The sequence below is a fragment of the Mirounga leonina genome, unplaced genomic scaffold (assembly GCF_011800145.1).
Source record: "Mirounga leonina isolate KUSES-001 unplaced genomic scaffold, KU_Mleo_1.0 Mir_91, whole genome shotgun sequence".
NCBI classification, from domain to species: domain Eukaryota; kingdom Metazoa; phylum Chordata; class Mammalia; order Carnivora; family Phocidae; genus Mirounga; species Mirounga leonina.
Window position 1 is genome coordinate 21,542,975 of NW_023270839.1, and position 16,271 is coordinate 21,559,245.

At 43.8% G+C, this 16,271-nt stretch overlaps 3 non-coding genes and 1 pseudogene across 3 annotated transcripts; 2 read left to right on the forward strand and 2 right to left on the reverse strand.

Moving 5' to 3' along the window:
* Positions 1–208: 208 nt before the first annotated feature.
* On the reverse strand, positions 209–280 carry TRNAH-GUG. Its single transcript has one exon. It is a non-coding gene; the product is annotated as a tRNA-His (tRNA).
* A 1,433-nt stretch (positions 281–1,713) lies between these two features.
* TRNAH-GUG lies at positions 1,714–1,785 on the reverse strand. Its single transcript has one exon. It is a non-coding gene; the product is annotated as a tRNA-His (tRNA).
* Positions 1,786–2,446: 661 nt separating this feature from the next.
* TRNAH-GUG lies at positions 2,447–2,518 on the forward strand. The gene has a single exon. It is a non-coding gene; the product is annotated as a tRNA-His (tRNA).
* An 8,304-nt stretch (positions 2,519–10,822) lies between these two features.
* LOC118003768 lies at positions 10,823–10,920 on the forward strand (annotated as a pseudogene).
* Positions 10,921–16,271: the final 5,351 nt, after the last annotated feature.

Consider the following 16,271-nt stretch of genomic DNA (forward strand, 5'->3'; position numbering starts at 1 on the left):
GAAGGAATTATAACTGCTGTGAAACTGAATTCACAGCATTAAGTGAGAATTACTGGAGGTGGCGATCTTAGGGGTGGCTCACTCTTCAAGGCAGAAAGACGCGGTGGTTCATTTCAAGAAGGCGAATTGTGATCTCTATAAAACATTATCGACCGCAAGAAGAAAAATTTAAAAAGACGAGCCCCTTGCCGTGCCATTGTTCCCACAATGCCGTGACTCGGATTCGAACCGAGGTTGCTGCGGCCACAACGCAGAGTACTAACCACTATACGATCACGGCGAGCTACCGGGGACCTGTAAGGATGGCCTTCTGATTGTCCTCTTCAATAGTCATAGGCCTTCGCAGTGTGCACGTCACCGAGAGACCCACCTATGGGGCGGAGTTCCAGCCTAACACTGAATCTGAGAATGCGCAGGCGCATTGCGCTCTGGCCAGTTGCTCGGGTTCTCTCAGGTTTTGGTCCCTTAGCCACAGAAATGGTGATGTTGCGGTGGGGAAGGGTGGGTTCTATGGGAATGGGGTGGGATTTGGGGGGGGGGGGGCACTTGGGCATCCAGGGACGGGACTGGCCGGAACTCAGTGTTCACAAGTTGTGTGATTCCCATTCCTAGGAAGATGCCCATCTCCTGTGCCTGGGAGGGTCTGCAGGGGACGCTCCTAAGGGGTTCTCGTCCTTGCTGATTCCCCCAGAAGTGACCCAACATCGCCTCGGTGGAGGATGTGGACGCCCTCAGGACCGATTGGCTACGTAGAAGGGGCTCAATGAATGCATCTCACCCTGCCGATCCCCTCCCCACCAACTTCCTCGCGGCTTCTGTTCCTGCCCCGACGGCCCTGACTCCTCCCTGCCGCCGCAGGACCCGGTGCCCACCTTGGTTGTGCCCCGGGCGGCAACAGGCACCAGTCCGGTTTTTCTTCTTGTCCATCAGTGCTCCCGCCCCCACGACGCTTAGAACCAGGCCGAGTCCACAGTAGGCAGAGGCTTTTTGCTAAACTGAGAAGGTGCCACTGGTTCTAACAAGAGAATCCACGGTGACCATCTGTCTGCTCTAATCATCACCCCCACCCCCTGCAGAGTCACCGGAGGGGTGTTACTAAACACGAATTGAATCCTTTCACTCCTCCACCCCTCACCCCCACCCACAGACTGCAGGAAATTCGTCCACCTTTTCCAGCCCTTGGCCTTGCCTCAGCGTCGTTTCCCATTCCTGAATTACTTCCATTCATTCATTCAACAGGTCCTTTAGAGGTGGGGAAGGGAGAAGATTTATAAAGAATTGCCGATAGTTCCTTTTTGAGACCTCCTTCATACCTTTGCCCACAAGATTATCCTGGCTGCTCGGCAAATTCCTTCTCTGCCTGTAGAGCTACTTCAAAAGTCACCTCCTCTGCGAAGCCTTCTCTCTCTATTATGGTTGGGAGTCCTTTTCCAGTGCTGCCATAGAAATTCGTACATATGCCTATGACAACAATTAGCCTTGTGAGTGCTCTGTGCTTTGTCCGCACTGAACGGCATCGCGGGTAGGCTGAGTAACCGGAAGCCTATATTCTTTGGAAGTCCAATTTAGCCAGAGCTGGCGTGACGTAAACGTCGTTTCCAGCTGTCACAAGAGGATTGGGATCCATTTTCGAGAATGTTGTTACAAATTCGAAATAAAAATGGAGGACGGCGATAAAAACCCGAACCCCCTGCCGTGCCATTGCTCTCGCAATGCCGTGACTCGGATTCGAACCGAGGTTGCTGCGGCCACAACGCAGAGTACTAACCACTATACGATCACGGCGAGCTACTGGGGATTCGTCCTTCGGTTTCCTCGCCTGAGTCCTTCTGTGTTGAGAGCCCCGCCCCCTCGTCACGTCATTATCTGTTCCCGCCGCTCTGGGGCTTCGCTTCGCCTCGCGCGCGCGCAGACGCACTGGTCTCCCTGCTTTCTTGAGTTCAGTCCGCCCTCGGCGCGGGCCAGATCCGGCCGCTTCACCGGTGTGGAGGCTGCGCTCGAGCTTTCCCTTGCCCCCGCGCCTCGAAGGAAGTTGTGCGGCTGGGTCGGAACTGATTTTTCCTTCTTGTAGAATTCGAGAGACCATTCCCAGCCGGAATCCGCTCACATACCGTGAGCGCCGGGGCCTGGTGGGTGTGAGCGGGACGACCCCGGGCCATTCTGGCGACACCGGGGCATCACATCCTTACAGGCTACGGGAGCGACCCGGCCTCCTAGGAACCCTTTCGTTTGCAAAGCACTTTCCCGTCCTTTCTTTTACGATCGGTGCGCACGACCGGCGGAGACCGGCGGGGGAGACCACGGCGCCCCTTCTTCGCTTCGGGGTCAGCGAGAGGGCCAGGCAGGCCTGGCAGAGCGCGGGCGACGTTGGAAGGCTAAGGCGGCGGCCGGCTAGACTTGAAGGCCCACACTCGGAAGCCAGAGCTCCGTGGCGTCCCGGTAGCTCGCCGTGATCGTATAGTGGTTAGTACTCTGCGTTGTGGCCGCAGCAACCTCGGTTCGAATCCGAGTCACGGCATTGTGGGAACAATGGCACGGCAAGGGCGCCTTTTTAGATTTGGGAAGCCACATTGCCTCCCACGGCTGTGCCCCGACTGCCCCCTTTAATAGTAGGTTAGGTTTAGGGCCGAAATTAGAATGCGGCAAAAGCGGACAGAAGTTCTGCGGATCTCTGGGACCTGAATTCCTCTTTCTAATTCTCTAAGAGCGGGTGAAGCTGCCCACCTCCATCCTCCCCGCTGTATGATTGTTTTAGGACGTCGTTCTGTGTGGTACTCTTAACTCATTTGGCCGCTGTCAATGGTCAGACCGTACACCAGATCCTCAGAAAAGCCTCACCCTGCTACAACTTCAATACTTTTTGAGTGTAGGGGTTATAGGAACAAGGGGCAAACATTTTTGAAGGGTTAGAAGAATGCAGATTAGACAATACGGTGAACCATTTCTGGTTCAGATCCTGTGACCAGTGAAAAACATGACCACACTAGAGGCACTGTTTCCCATACCCACTGTGAGGGGTGCTAACGAGGGGCTTGTGGCCTCCACTTCCACAGCCTCCTACATGAGAGGGTGTTTTCTCCTGGCGGATTTTTTTTTCCTAATCTACCTCAGATTTAAAGGCAAATTTCATTTGTTAGTTGGTTTTATGTGCACTTAAAAAATCCGAGCTCTACAAATTCGGGTCTGTCATTTGGCGTTAGGCAAAATGGAAGTGAGTTTTGGATTTGGCTCTCAGGTGGCTGCTGGCGGCTGTGTCACTGTCAGGGAGGGAATGAGGTAGGACTGAGTGAGGAATGAGCCTCTCCAGCTCCTCTCAGGGGACCTGGAGGTGGCAGGGCAAGTCAGGAAGCATTCCTGGAAGAGATGGACGTTTCACTGGGGCTGGGCCCCCTTTACCCACAATCCATCAGCAAAGACTCACTGAACAGCATGTAAAAAGCGAGACACTACGGCAGGCTGTAATTTCCTGGGGTCTCCCAGATCCCTGTTCCCTAAATTTGACGAGTTTAAAGCCACAAAACAGACAGCTCAGAGCATGAGAGAATAGAATAGCAGAAGGTCGACCTGAGAACTTGCTATCCCTTCCACCTTGAGGTCTTTCCTAGGTATCAGAACCAGGAAGGAGACAGGGGGTGTAAGACCTCTCTATTCACACATTCCAGCTCCAGCTGTTTCTGTTTGGGTTGGATTTGTTATTTTTTGTAGGCTTCCTGTCTCCATTGTAAGTCACTTAATTTTTTTCTTTTCCTTCTGATGGACTCTGTAGTAGCTGACACTCCTTAGGCTAGTCCTAACTCTAATTAAGGTTAGCATAGCTTAATAATTAAGCCAGTGACACCTGGAAGCAGGCTCCCTAGGGTTTGAATCCTGACTCTTGCTTTAATTAGCGGGGTAACTTTAGTAAGCCACATAATGTCTCTGTGCCTCAGTTTTCTCATTTGTAAAATGGGAATAAAAGCAGGCTTATTATGAGAATTAAATGAGTTAATATTTGTAAAGCAACAGTGCCTGCTACTCACTAAGCCCTATTTGTTTTGCTTAAATAAACTAGTAATGAAATCAACTCCTTTAAAAGGACATAATAAAATCAACAACTTAAAAAGGACCGCAGTGGTACTAAGCAGCTAAATGAGTGTTGTATTTCAAAGTAGACATTCCACTTTCTCCAATCAGCTACCCCAAATACTTTTGGAACTCTTGTTTGGGGATTACCTTCAGGTCTAATTTATAAGTCATATAAGTAAATCCATCTCAATATTTATAGTCACATTTTATTTTGGAATTTTTTTTTGACTGCTTTTAAATCCACCTTCAAAGAAAAAGAAAAACTGAGTTTTTAAGGTGCAACAGGCTTCAACGAACATTCCAAAAATGTTTTAGGCAACATTCCAGCAAAATATTTTTTGGTATCAGTGTGTTGACTTTTATTTTAAACATTATTTTTATTAAGTTTTTAATCTTAATTCCAGTATAGTTAACACACAGTATTCTATTTTTTAAAAAAGATTTTATTTATTTATTTGAGAGAGAGAGAGAGGGAGAGAAAGCACAAGCATGGGGTAGGGGGAGAGGGAGGAGCTTGCCAAGCAGGGGATCCCAGGATCCCAGGATCATGACCTGAGCCGAAGGCAGAGGCTTAACCGAATGAGCCACCCAGGTGCCCCCAGTGTGTTGACTTTTAAGGGGCAATCCTTGAAGGGGACAACTGTAATTTATCAGCTTCAGTGTTTGCATAAACAGCCAACCCCATGGCTTCCGGGTCACACCTGGTGCATCTGGGGGCTGGTCACTGCAGAGGTGCAGTACAGACTGGACCAACAGCCTTGGTAGCTTCCGGAACTACTAGATCAGAATCTTCATTTTAACAAGATCCTTCCCAGGTGATTCATCTGCACATTCAAGTTTGAGAAGTGCTGCTGTTGTCTAGAACACTCGGCTGGAATGGAGCCCTTCATTGTTCACCTTGTCGGTACTTGGGGTTACTAGAAGGGACCTGCTAGAGTCTACCAGACCTCATCTAGGGGAGTAACATTATGGTTTTGAGGATGACAAGATGGAGCTCTGGGAGAGAGTCACCAAGAGGCCCTATTTGGGGCATCTAAGGAGGAGGCAGCACCCCTGGACTTCCACTAGGAGGTGCTGCCCCCGCAGGAAGTGGATGTGGAATGCTGAGGCTGGATAAGACTCAGTCTGAGAGACACCACTTTGGCCTTAAGCCCCAAGAGGGAGCCCATTCCTCAGAGATTCTCTGGATATTCAGACTCAAGTTTCATTCATTCATTCATTCATTCATTCATTCCATAAACTAGGATCTTTTAGCTCTCAAAGTGCTCTGTATCCGGATTGGGGAGCTGCAAAGGTATATACTGATACTGCTTGCCCAAAATAGTTTAGTTTTCCAGCTAGGAGAAACAACTAGACCAGAGGCAACAATCAGAAAAAAAAAAACACAAGAGGGGAGCCTGGGTGACTCAGTTGGTTAAGCATCGGACTCTTCATTTTGGCTCAGGACATGATCTCAGGGTCCTGAGATCGAGCCCCTACCCCCACATGGAGCCTGCTTAACATTCTCTTTCCTCTGCCCCTCCCCACCCTAAACACTCTGCCCCTCCCCACCCTAAACACACACACACACACACACACACGGAATGGTAGAAGGAGGAGGCATTTCTTGCTTCAGTGGAACGAAACTTTCCAAGAGAAAACTGATACAAACTTCCACCAGAACTGTAAAAGAATTGAAGTTTATTTTTAGCACTTCCAGCCCCCTCACTCTGACACTCTTCTACCTCTTTGTGTTGTTCTTATCCCGTCATTCTCATTCATTAGATCAACAATATTTACTGAGGTCCTTCTACGTGGCAGGCACTGTTCTAGGTTCTGGGGCCATAGTAATGAAAATAAGATAGATGTGTTGTTCTCGTAGCCCTATAATCTAGTGCAAGAATCAGAAAGGAAAGCTAAAAAAAAAAAAATAAGAGAATTTGAGCCAATGGAAAATAATATAATACAGTGTCCTCCTGTTCTCTGCCTATTGTCCACCCTGCTATTCCCTCAGCTCCTTTGTCTGTACAAAGTATGATGACTGATATAGTAATAAGTGTTGCATTTTAAAAGGGATCAAAGTTTTACACTGAAGAAAGAAATTCTAACCCTGAATGGCTCAGCTGTGGCATAAAGAGCCTTCAGATCTGAGGCAGTCTTGTGTGTGAGAATGACTCTGTGGTGATCTGTATGGACCCACAATAAAAGCAAATATATCCAAGTGGATGCTAAGGACCAATGAGCAGGACCAGATGACCCCACTGGTAGGCTTGGAACTTACCAAGGACACCAGGGAAACAAAGCATCTACCCCAAAATGTAAGACAGTTTTTGAAAGAATAAGAAGCACTGAAGTGATGATTTCAGGAGAGAGAGAGAAAAAAATGAGAACTTTGTTGGGAAATAATGAGCTATACGTATTTAAAATTTTTTCAGTTACATATGAGACATCATAATCTCATCAGTGTTTGAGACCTTGGGAGGTTTCATCTAGCCCTGCCTGTGTACTCAATCAGTCCCCTGGATCAAAGATGAAAGAAAGGGAGAGGGACCCCAAGTTAAGATGATATTTGTCACCCAGTGGGACATATTCAAACAGAAAATAAATTCAGTAAGAAAAAGAGATAAAGTTGCATTTCTTGCATTCTTGAGTTTTTAACTGTGATGGTAAGTGCTCAATATGCATTAGTTGGTCTCTTATTTCCAGGTACTTCTTTCTATTCCCACAACAAGAAACCCATGGGGAGATCCTACAGGACTGTCCCTGTCATGAGGCCAAAAACTCATTCCTGAGGAAGAATGCAGGAGTCACCTTTCAGAAGCAAAGGTCTAAATCAATGCTTTCCAAACATTATTCTAGAACTGATAAACAAGAATTTTTCATCATGGAATGAGAGAAAATAAGGTAAATGTGGTAAGCTTTTTGAAAGGCTAAATGTATTTAATTCAAAGGACTATCTTCTAGGCTGAGATTATGTCCTTCATACTTTTGAGGTTTTAAAGTGACTTTTCTTATAACGTGATGGAGAAGGTAAGTGATAATTTCTTCTAAAGTCTTTACTTGGAAAATTAAAAATTGGCAATCCTTTGTTGATCTCCAAAATTATTTTTAAAATTTTACTGGTCAGTAAGATCTAAAAGAACAAAGCTCACTACAGAGCAAAGCACTAGGGGGAGAAGAAACTAGGGTCCTCAGTTTATGGGGGGTCTGCAGGGGAATGCTCACAGGGAGGTTATCCCTGTTCTGTCAGGCAGTGGTCCAAGCTAACACCCATCCACCTACCCGACAAACAGTAGGCCCTAGTATGATCTATGCTAGGCCTTGGAGATATAAATTTGAATAAGACTCATTCTAACTCTGAGATGATCATTTCAGTCCAGGGTTAATAAGAAGAGTGAAGAAATAATTACAATTATGTTAGAAGTATATACAAAACGCATTACAGCTTAGATCATTCATTCCCCCAGGATATGACATTTGAGCTGGGTTCCAAGGCATGCATACTAATTTTCCTAGCAGAAAAGAAAGCAAGACATTCTAGGCAGAGAGAAAGGCAGAAACAAAGGCAAGGAAGCATGAACATACAGGTAGACTAGGGAAAGACGAGTCATAGCTATGACATAAGATATGGAAGGGAAAGGAAGGGTGGAGTCAAATTCTGATGATTCTCTTGCCCCTTGTTGAGTCAGGCCTTTTTCCTGGAAGCTGGTGGTTCTTGACATTTTATGGTAACTTACTGTTTGGGGGATCCATTTAAAGCCATAGGCTTGTTCCCCAAATGATGTACCTATGACAAAAATGTCAGGAATTCACAGATTTCCTGAAGGCCATTTATAGACTTTGTTATAGGTATTGGGGGGCCATTTAAGTCTCCATTTTTTAAAGGATTTTATTTATTTATTTGCCAGAGAGAGAGCACAAGCAGGTGGAACAAGCAGGCTCCCCACTGAACAAAGAACTTGATGAGGGACTGGATCCCAGGACCCTGGGATCATGACCCAAGCCAAAGGCAAACACTTAACCGACTGAGCCACCCAGGCATCCCTTAAGTCTCTATTTTTAAACAGAAAAGGACATAATTATATCTGTATTTTAGAAAGATGAGGTATAAATGGGTAATTATTGACAAAGTCTTAATTCAGAGGAGAGACAGAAGAGAATTTCAGCTTTTGGTTCTGGTTGTTGAGGTTGGGGCGTGGGGACTAATCTGGGGGTGAAGGAGGGACTCTAGATGTGTGATCAGAGGGCAGTAAGTTCAGAGGCTCTTTAGCTCAGAGGTAGAGGGGATGGACATGTTGGATGAAGGAAATGGATGTGAGGTTTGAGAGGAAGCTCTAATATCAAGGATGGAAAACTTTTTGGAGTCGTGGTAGTTAAAATAGTATGAAAATAGGTGTATCTGTGTTACCCTGTGGTATTGAGAATCTGACATGATGACAGAATATGCAATTTTCAAATGTAATTTTAAGTTAAAAGGGAGAGACACATGTAAAAATTGCAAAAAACTGACTTGACTCTTTTCCCAATTTCTCCTAAATTTCAGAGTCAAAATACTTCTGTGTCATGACTACCCTTTGGTTCACTGGCCTCATCCTGAGTCTGGATGACTTTCTTTCTTACTATATCATCAAAACTGCTAAGAACTCCTTTCCTCCCTAAGTCTCTTTAGATCAAATGCTTCAAGAGAACTTGTGGTTTTAAAATATATTCACAAATTTTTTGATGCTCCTCCCTTCCAGAAGTAAAGATTCATTTCTGTCCCTGGACTGAGGGCTAGACTTAGTGACATCTTCAAATGAATAAAGTAGAGGTGATGGTGTGTCATTTCTGAGATGAGGTCATAAAGTGCCCTGCGGCTTCCTCTTTGCTCTCTCTCTTGGATCTGTCAGATAGGAATAATTTACCCTACAGGGTCCTTCTAGTTGGACTAAGAATTAAATTGACATGAGACAGATTAACAGGAGAAAATCACATTTAATAGTGTTTGTACAGGGAATCCACACAGACATGGAAATTACAGACAGTGAGGCAACAGGAGCCTTGTATGAGCTAAGGGGAGGGATAGGAACCTGAGGATACAAGGGGGAGAAAGACCAGTAGCAAGAAGGTGAGAGGAGATATTTGGAAAACAAAGGTTGCCTTATTATATAGATTACTTACTTAGGTAAAGAAGAATCAGGTAAAGAAGAATCTGTTAATAACTCTCTTCCTAGTACAAGCCAAGCCACGTTGAGGGGGATGTAAAGAGCTTTTCCTGATTCTACTGGGTTTTGATTGTTTTTAACTCAAAATGATGTTCGTGCCAGAGTGGCGCATCTTAGGGCAGCCTCCCCTTGGCACCTACAGATCACTAGCTCCAGAAGAAGCTAGCTGCTATGTCATGAGGACACTCAAGCAACCCATGGAGAGATCCATGAGTTGAGGAACTGAGGAGTCCTGCTAACAGTCATCAAGAAAATGAGGTCTTTGACCAATAGTTATGTGAGTGAGCCATCTTGAAAGCAAATCCTCCAGCCTCAGTCAACCTCCGGATGCCTATACTCTGGCTGACATTTTGACTGCAATTTCATGAGAGATTCTGAACCCAAACCACTCATCTAAGTCACTTCCAAATTCCTGAGTTAAGAAACCGTGAGATAATCAGTGTTCATCAGTTTAAGCTGCTAAAATTTCAGGTAATTTGTTATACTGTGATAGATAATTAATACAGATTTTATTACTAGAAGTGGGGCACTGCCATAATATAAACACCTAAATATGAAAGTGGCTTTGGAACTGGGCAGACAGTAGAAGAGCTTTGAGGAGAGTGTTAGGGAAAGTTTGAATAGTTTTTTTTTTTCATTATGGTAAGTGTACTCTTTAATCCCCATCACCTATCTCACCCATCCCCCACCCACCCACCTCCCTTCTGGTAACCACCAGTTTGTTCTCTATATTTCAGTCTGTTTCTTGGTTTCTCTATCTCTCTCTTTTTCCTTTGGTCATTTGTTTTGTTTCTTAAATTCCACATATGAGTGAAATCATAGGGCATTTGTCTTTCTCTGATTGACTTATTTCATTTAGCATTATCCTCTCTAGCTCTATCCATGTTGTTGCAAATGGCGGGATTTCATTCTTTTTTTATGGCTGAATAATATACCATTGTATAGGTATACCACATCTTCTTTATCCATTCATCTATCAATGGACACTGGGCTGCTTCCATAGTTTAGCTATTGTAAATAATGCTGCAATAAACATAGGGGTGCATGTATCTCTTTGAATTAGTGTTTTTGTATTTTTTTGGTAAATACCAAGTAGTGTGATTCCTGGATCATAGGGTAGTTCTATTTTTAACTTTTTGAGGAACCTCCATATTGTCTTCCACAGTGGCTGTACCAGTTTGCATTCCCACCAGGAGTGCATGAGGGTTCCTTTTTCTTCATATCCTCACCCACACTTGTTGTTTCTTGTGTTTTAGCCATTTTGACAGATATGAGGTGATATCTCTTTGTACTTTTGATTTGCATTTCCCTGTTAATGAATGATGTTGAGCATTTTTTCATGTGTCTGTTGGCCATCTGGATATCTTCTTTGGAGAATATCTGTTCATGTCTTCTGCCCATTTAAACAGATTATTTGTTTTTTGGATGTTGTATCAGTTCTTTATATATTTTGGATACTAATCCTTTTTTGGATATGTCATTTGCAAATATCTTCTCCCATTCATTAGGGTGCTTTTTAGTTTTGTTGTTTCCTTCACTGTTCAGAAACTTTATTTTGATATAGTCCCAATAGAGGGCTTACTTTGGCAGCACATATACTAAAATTGGAACAATGCAGAGATTGTCCCTGTGCAAGAATGACACACAAATTAATGTATAGTCCCAATAGTTTATTTTTGCTTTCTCTTGCTGCAGGAGACATATCTAGAAAAGTGTTGCTACAGCCAATGTCAGAGAAATTACTGCCTGTGCTCTCTTCAAGGGTTTTTATGATTTCAGATCTCACATTTAGGTCTTTAATCCATTTTGAGTTTATTTTGGTATGGTCCAGTTTTTTTGGTTTTTTTTGCAGGTAGCCGCCCAGTTTTCCCAACACTATTTGTTGAAGAGACTGTCTTTTTCCCATTGTATATTCTTTCCTCCTTTGTTGAAGATTAATTGACCATATAATTGTAGTTTATTTCTGGTTTTCTATTCTATTCTATTGATCTATGTGTCTATTTTCATGCTGGCACCATACTGTTTTAATTACTACCACTTTGTAATATAACTTGAAGTCTGGGATGTGATACCTCCAGTTTTGTTTTTTGTTTTTTGTTTTCAAGATTGCTTTGGCTATTTGAGGTCTTGTGGTTCCATACAAATTTTAGGATTGTTTGTTCTAGTTCTGTGAAGAATGCTGTTGGTAATTTGATAGGAATTGCATTAAATCTGTAGATTGTTTTGGGTGGTATAGACATTTTAACAATATTTGTTCTTCCATCCCATGAGCATGGGATGTCTTTCCATTTCTTTGTATTGTCTTGAATTTCTTTCATCAGTGTTTTATTGTTTTGGGAGTACAGATCTTTCACCTATTTGGTTAAGTTTATTCCTAGATATTTTATTGTTTTTGGCACAATTACAAATGGGATTGTTTTCTGAATTTCACTCTCTGCTGCTTCATTATTAGTGTATAGGAATGCAACTAATTTCAGTACATTGATTTTGTATCCAGTGACCTTACTGAATTCATTTATCAGTTCTTGTAGGTTTTTGATGGAATCTTTAGGGTTTTCGATGGCTGCATAGTCATTTGTAAATAGAGTTTTACTTCTTCCTTACCAATTTGGATACATTTTATTTCTTTATGTTGTCTGATTTCTGTGGCTAGGACTTCAGTACTATGTTGAATAAACGGGGTGAGAGTGGACATCCTTGTCTTATTCCTGAACTTAGGGGAAAAGCTCTCAGTTTTTCACCCTTGAGTATGATATTACCTGTGGGTTTGTCTTATAAGGCCTTTATTATGTTGACTACTCTGGAGTGGGTTTTTATCATGAATGGATGTTGTCCTAAAGTCTGAATAGCCTTGAAGAAGCTGCCTCTCTTCTGTTCTCTAAATTTCATGCAAGTGCCTCTCATTTGTGGAATCTAACATGCAAAACAGTTGTCAAGGGATTCTAAGAAATATTTTCCAGAATTCCTAGCTCTTCGGGGAGTACAGAAGTGGGATGCTGAGTTGCCAGTAGACAGTCTAGGGCAGTTCATTATTTTAGGTACTCAGCATCCATACATACCATTTTACTCTCATTTAGCTTCCAAACGATGATAATGACAATATAATGCTTGTACCTAATGTGCTGTGACTATCTCTCTTACAAAGATGCCTTACCATCTCCCCTCAAAAGAGGAGACCCAAAGTTTTATCAGTCATTTTTGTTGTCTTTATGATGGTCATCCTTTTTCTTTTTCAGTCACGATCCCCCCTTGATGTCCTGTAATCTAAAAACAAAATATAAGGTTAACTATCATCAACTCATCCTATATGGAAGAGCACAGGAAGGGAAAAGAGAAGGGGAAGAAATAAATTAACAAGTATACATATATACAGAATAAACCAAGGAAAAAATATGCCTAGCTACTAAGATCTTTTTTCTTTTTAAAAAGATTTTATTTATTTATTTATTTGACAGAGAGAGACACAGCAAGAGAGGGAACACAAGCAGGCGGAATGGGAGAGGGAGAAGCAGGCTTCAATATGATAGTATTTGGAGCTGAGCCCTTTGGGAGGTAATTAGGTTAGATGAGGTTATGACAGTGGGGCCCTCATGGAGAAACCAGAAAGCTCATTTGCTGTCTGCCATGTGAGGACATAGCAAGAAGGCACCCATCTGCAAGCCAGGAAGAGAACTCTCACCAGAACCCAGCCATGCTGCACCCTGATCTTGGACTTCACCCTCCAGAACTGTGAGAAATAAATTTATGTTGTTTAATACTAGTCTATGGTATTTTGCTATAGCAACCAAACAGGCTAATACACCAATAAACTTTCCAGACCATGGTTCTCTTTTGTTAACAGATCTTTTCACATGGACTAGTATCTGTGTTGAAATTATCCCATAATCTGGCTCTGAGGTCACCTCTTGGACCTGAGAACAAATTTGGCTCTACCACTTTGGATCTCTGTCCTTGTACCTCAAACATGGCCTGGGGCTTTCTGTCTGCCTCTCTAGCCCAAGCCCAAAGCCAGCCCAGCCCAGCCCCAGTCCCATCCTGCTGGGTTACCCCCAGGTGAAGGGTCAGATGATCAGTCATGTGACAGGGGCTGTTGAAGGTACAATGAAACATAAGGAACAGGGCATGGTAGAATGAACATTGAACCTAAATTTAGCAATAGAGGGCACCTGGGTGGCTCAGTCAGTTAAGCATCTGTCTTCGGCTCAGATCATGATCCCAGGGTCCTGGGATCAAGTCTCACGGTACAGGGTTCTAGTCCCACATCGAGCTCTCTGCTCAGTGAGGAGTCTGCTCCCTCTCCCTCTGCCTCTCCTCTCGTAAATAAATAAAAATCTTTTTAAAAAAATTTAGCGATAGAGAAAGAAGGGAGGAAAGAAAAGGGAGAGAAAATTTATGGAACATCTCTATGTACCAGGCAACATGTCAAAGACTTTAACTATTTCATTTAATTCCATAGTTCTGTGAAGATGCCATTGGCATTAGCCTTCTAAATACCAAATAGCTCATCTAAAGGTTTTGCCCTAGGTGGTAAATGTGAGATTTGAGGGGGACAGACAAATTCCTCTGTGGGGCTAGAGAGGACACAGGCTGTTGCATGAGTGTAGCTCTATCTAGATGGTGAGAGAGGGAACGGAAAGTTAGATTTCACCTTGACATCCAAGTTTACCCTCATGCACCCTCATGCCTCAGGCTTGGCTCACTGTTTTTTGGCTCTAGAACCCCCAGGGAACAGGACATCATCACTCTGAGGCTGCATTTTCTTATCTTGAAAATAGGAGCAATACACTGACACTTGGCATACTATTTGTGGGTTACTGCCAGGATCTGGTGTGTCCATATACAGGAATGAAATTCATACAGGGTAAAAAAGCCCAACAAATTCAGTTGCAACACCCTGTCGTAGGTGCAATCCCAAGGAGGTTACAATACGGCTAAGGGGGCATAACATAAACCAAGTGATAATAATATACATGTGACTGAAGTGTTAGCCACTTAGATGTCCCCAGACTCCTCTGGCCTGCTGGGAACTCCCATACTTTCATATTTAAATAAAATTATCTTGAATCCTCATCTCCTGTAGAATGAGAATAATCACCATCACTCCCAATATTTCTAAGCAATCTTGGCGATTCTCTCCTTATTGTCTCTGGCTCTGTTTGCACACTTCTGCTGAGTTCTCTAACTTTACTAGGTGGACTACTTTTTAAAAGTATCACCTCCCTTTCCCTCTCCATGCCTCACCAGCCTTGATTAAAGATACCCTAGCTTCCTGAATTCTCCAAGTACCACTGACACCAAGCTGTACATGTAGCAGAGTTTACCAAAGATTTGAGGGAAAGAGGATAGCTCAGCACAGCAGATGTTAAATGTCCTTTTTCTTAGTTGCTCCTTGGCCATTGCCACCTCTGAAAAGGCCTTACTGTCCTGCTCTTTACATGGATCCCCAGCAACCACCATAGTGCTCCCTTTCTTTCTCTCTATTCTCCTGCTGCCTTCTGTCTCCTGCTTCTAAGATGTTCCAGTGATTCCTGCTATGTGACTTATGTAGGACAGGATAGCCACCACCAAGCAAACACTTACTTTGTACCAGGCACTATGCTAAGTGATTTGCACTTCTTGGAGCACTTTGCCATTTATACAAATGTCTTTTTTCCCCTTTCACTTTGGTTCTAATTTAATCACTCCCAATCTTGTAGGCAGATATGCTTATCACCACTTCCATTTTGCAGAAGTGGAAACTGAGGTTCAAGGAAGTTAAATACTGTACTTCCCCCAAGGTCATGAGGTCGCTTTGCCCATAGAGCCTCTGACTCCAAATATTTCTAATCCTGCATTAAAAGTAAAAAGCCCCAAGAGAGATAAACCTTGAAATGCTTAATAACAAATAGGCCAAGGATTGCTTCCTTATAAGTTATCTTCCAGACAAGGATAGACTCTTTTTTTTTTTTTAAGATTTTATTTATTTATTTGAGAGAGCGAGAATGAGAGTACATGAGAGGGGGGAGGGTCAGAGGGAGAAGCAGGCTCCTAGCTGAGCAGGGAGCCCGATGCGGGACTCGATCCCGGGACTCCAGGATCATGACCTGAGCCGAAGGCAGTTGCTTAACCAACTGAGCCACCCAGGCACCCAAGGATAGACTCTTATCAGCGTTAGAGCATTGGTGTTGGGAGAACAACACCAACTGTTTTAGACTTCGTTCACCTCACAATTTAGCCATGGAAAATAATTAGCCAATCATAAATCAATAAGGGATACTGGAGGTCAGGCTTTTCTAACCAGAACCCAAGCCAAAAGTCTCCCATGAAGTTTAGCAAACAAAATAAAGATTTGAATCCACATCCTTATAAGACTAATTGTAGAAGGTTTCTGATGCCGAATGTCTATAGCACATGAGCACACTCACAGGGCCTCCCTGGGTTCTCCCCAAGCCTCGTCCATCCCCATCACAAGGCCATGACTGCTCACCCACCTGCTCTCTGACACACAGAGCACAAACACAGCACCGTCTGCCTCGGTCACCAGCTCCACTCTGCAAGGACTGTGATGGCCCCACAGGCATTCCGGAGGCTGTTTTCCCAGAGCCGTCTCCATCACAGTATTCTCAGGCAGAGCACTGCAAAGTGTACTTGGAGAGACGGGAGAAAGGAAGGAGGGGGTTTGAGGGAGAGAGAGGGAAGGAGAGTCAGAGAGAGAGAGAAAGTACAAACAGGATGTAGAAGCAGAGGACGGGAGGGAAGATAGAAATCCCTAATGCCAGGACAGAGGTTGTAAGCCCTTAGTATTTACCATATTCCCACTCTCCTTATTGTGGTCGGATAACGTGTGGTTGATCTTTCAGTTAGGTATTTTTTAGAAACTCTTTCCTGAAAGAGCAGGTTATCTGGTATGGCCAAGCCCAGCGCTGCAGCATGGAGGGGCATTTATCAAGTCCCTCCTCTCTTTCCACACCCTTCACACATCTGGTGTCTCACTGCCACAGGAACCTGCATGTGGGACAAAGCTAGAGAAAAAAAGACCTTACC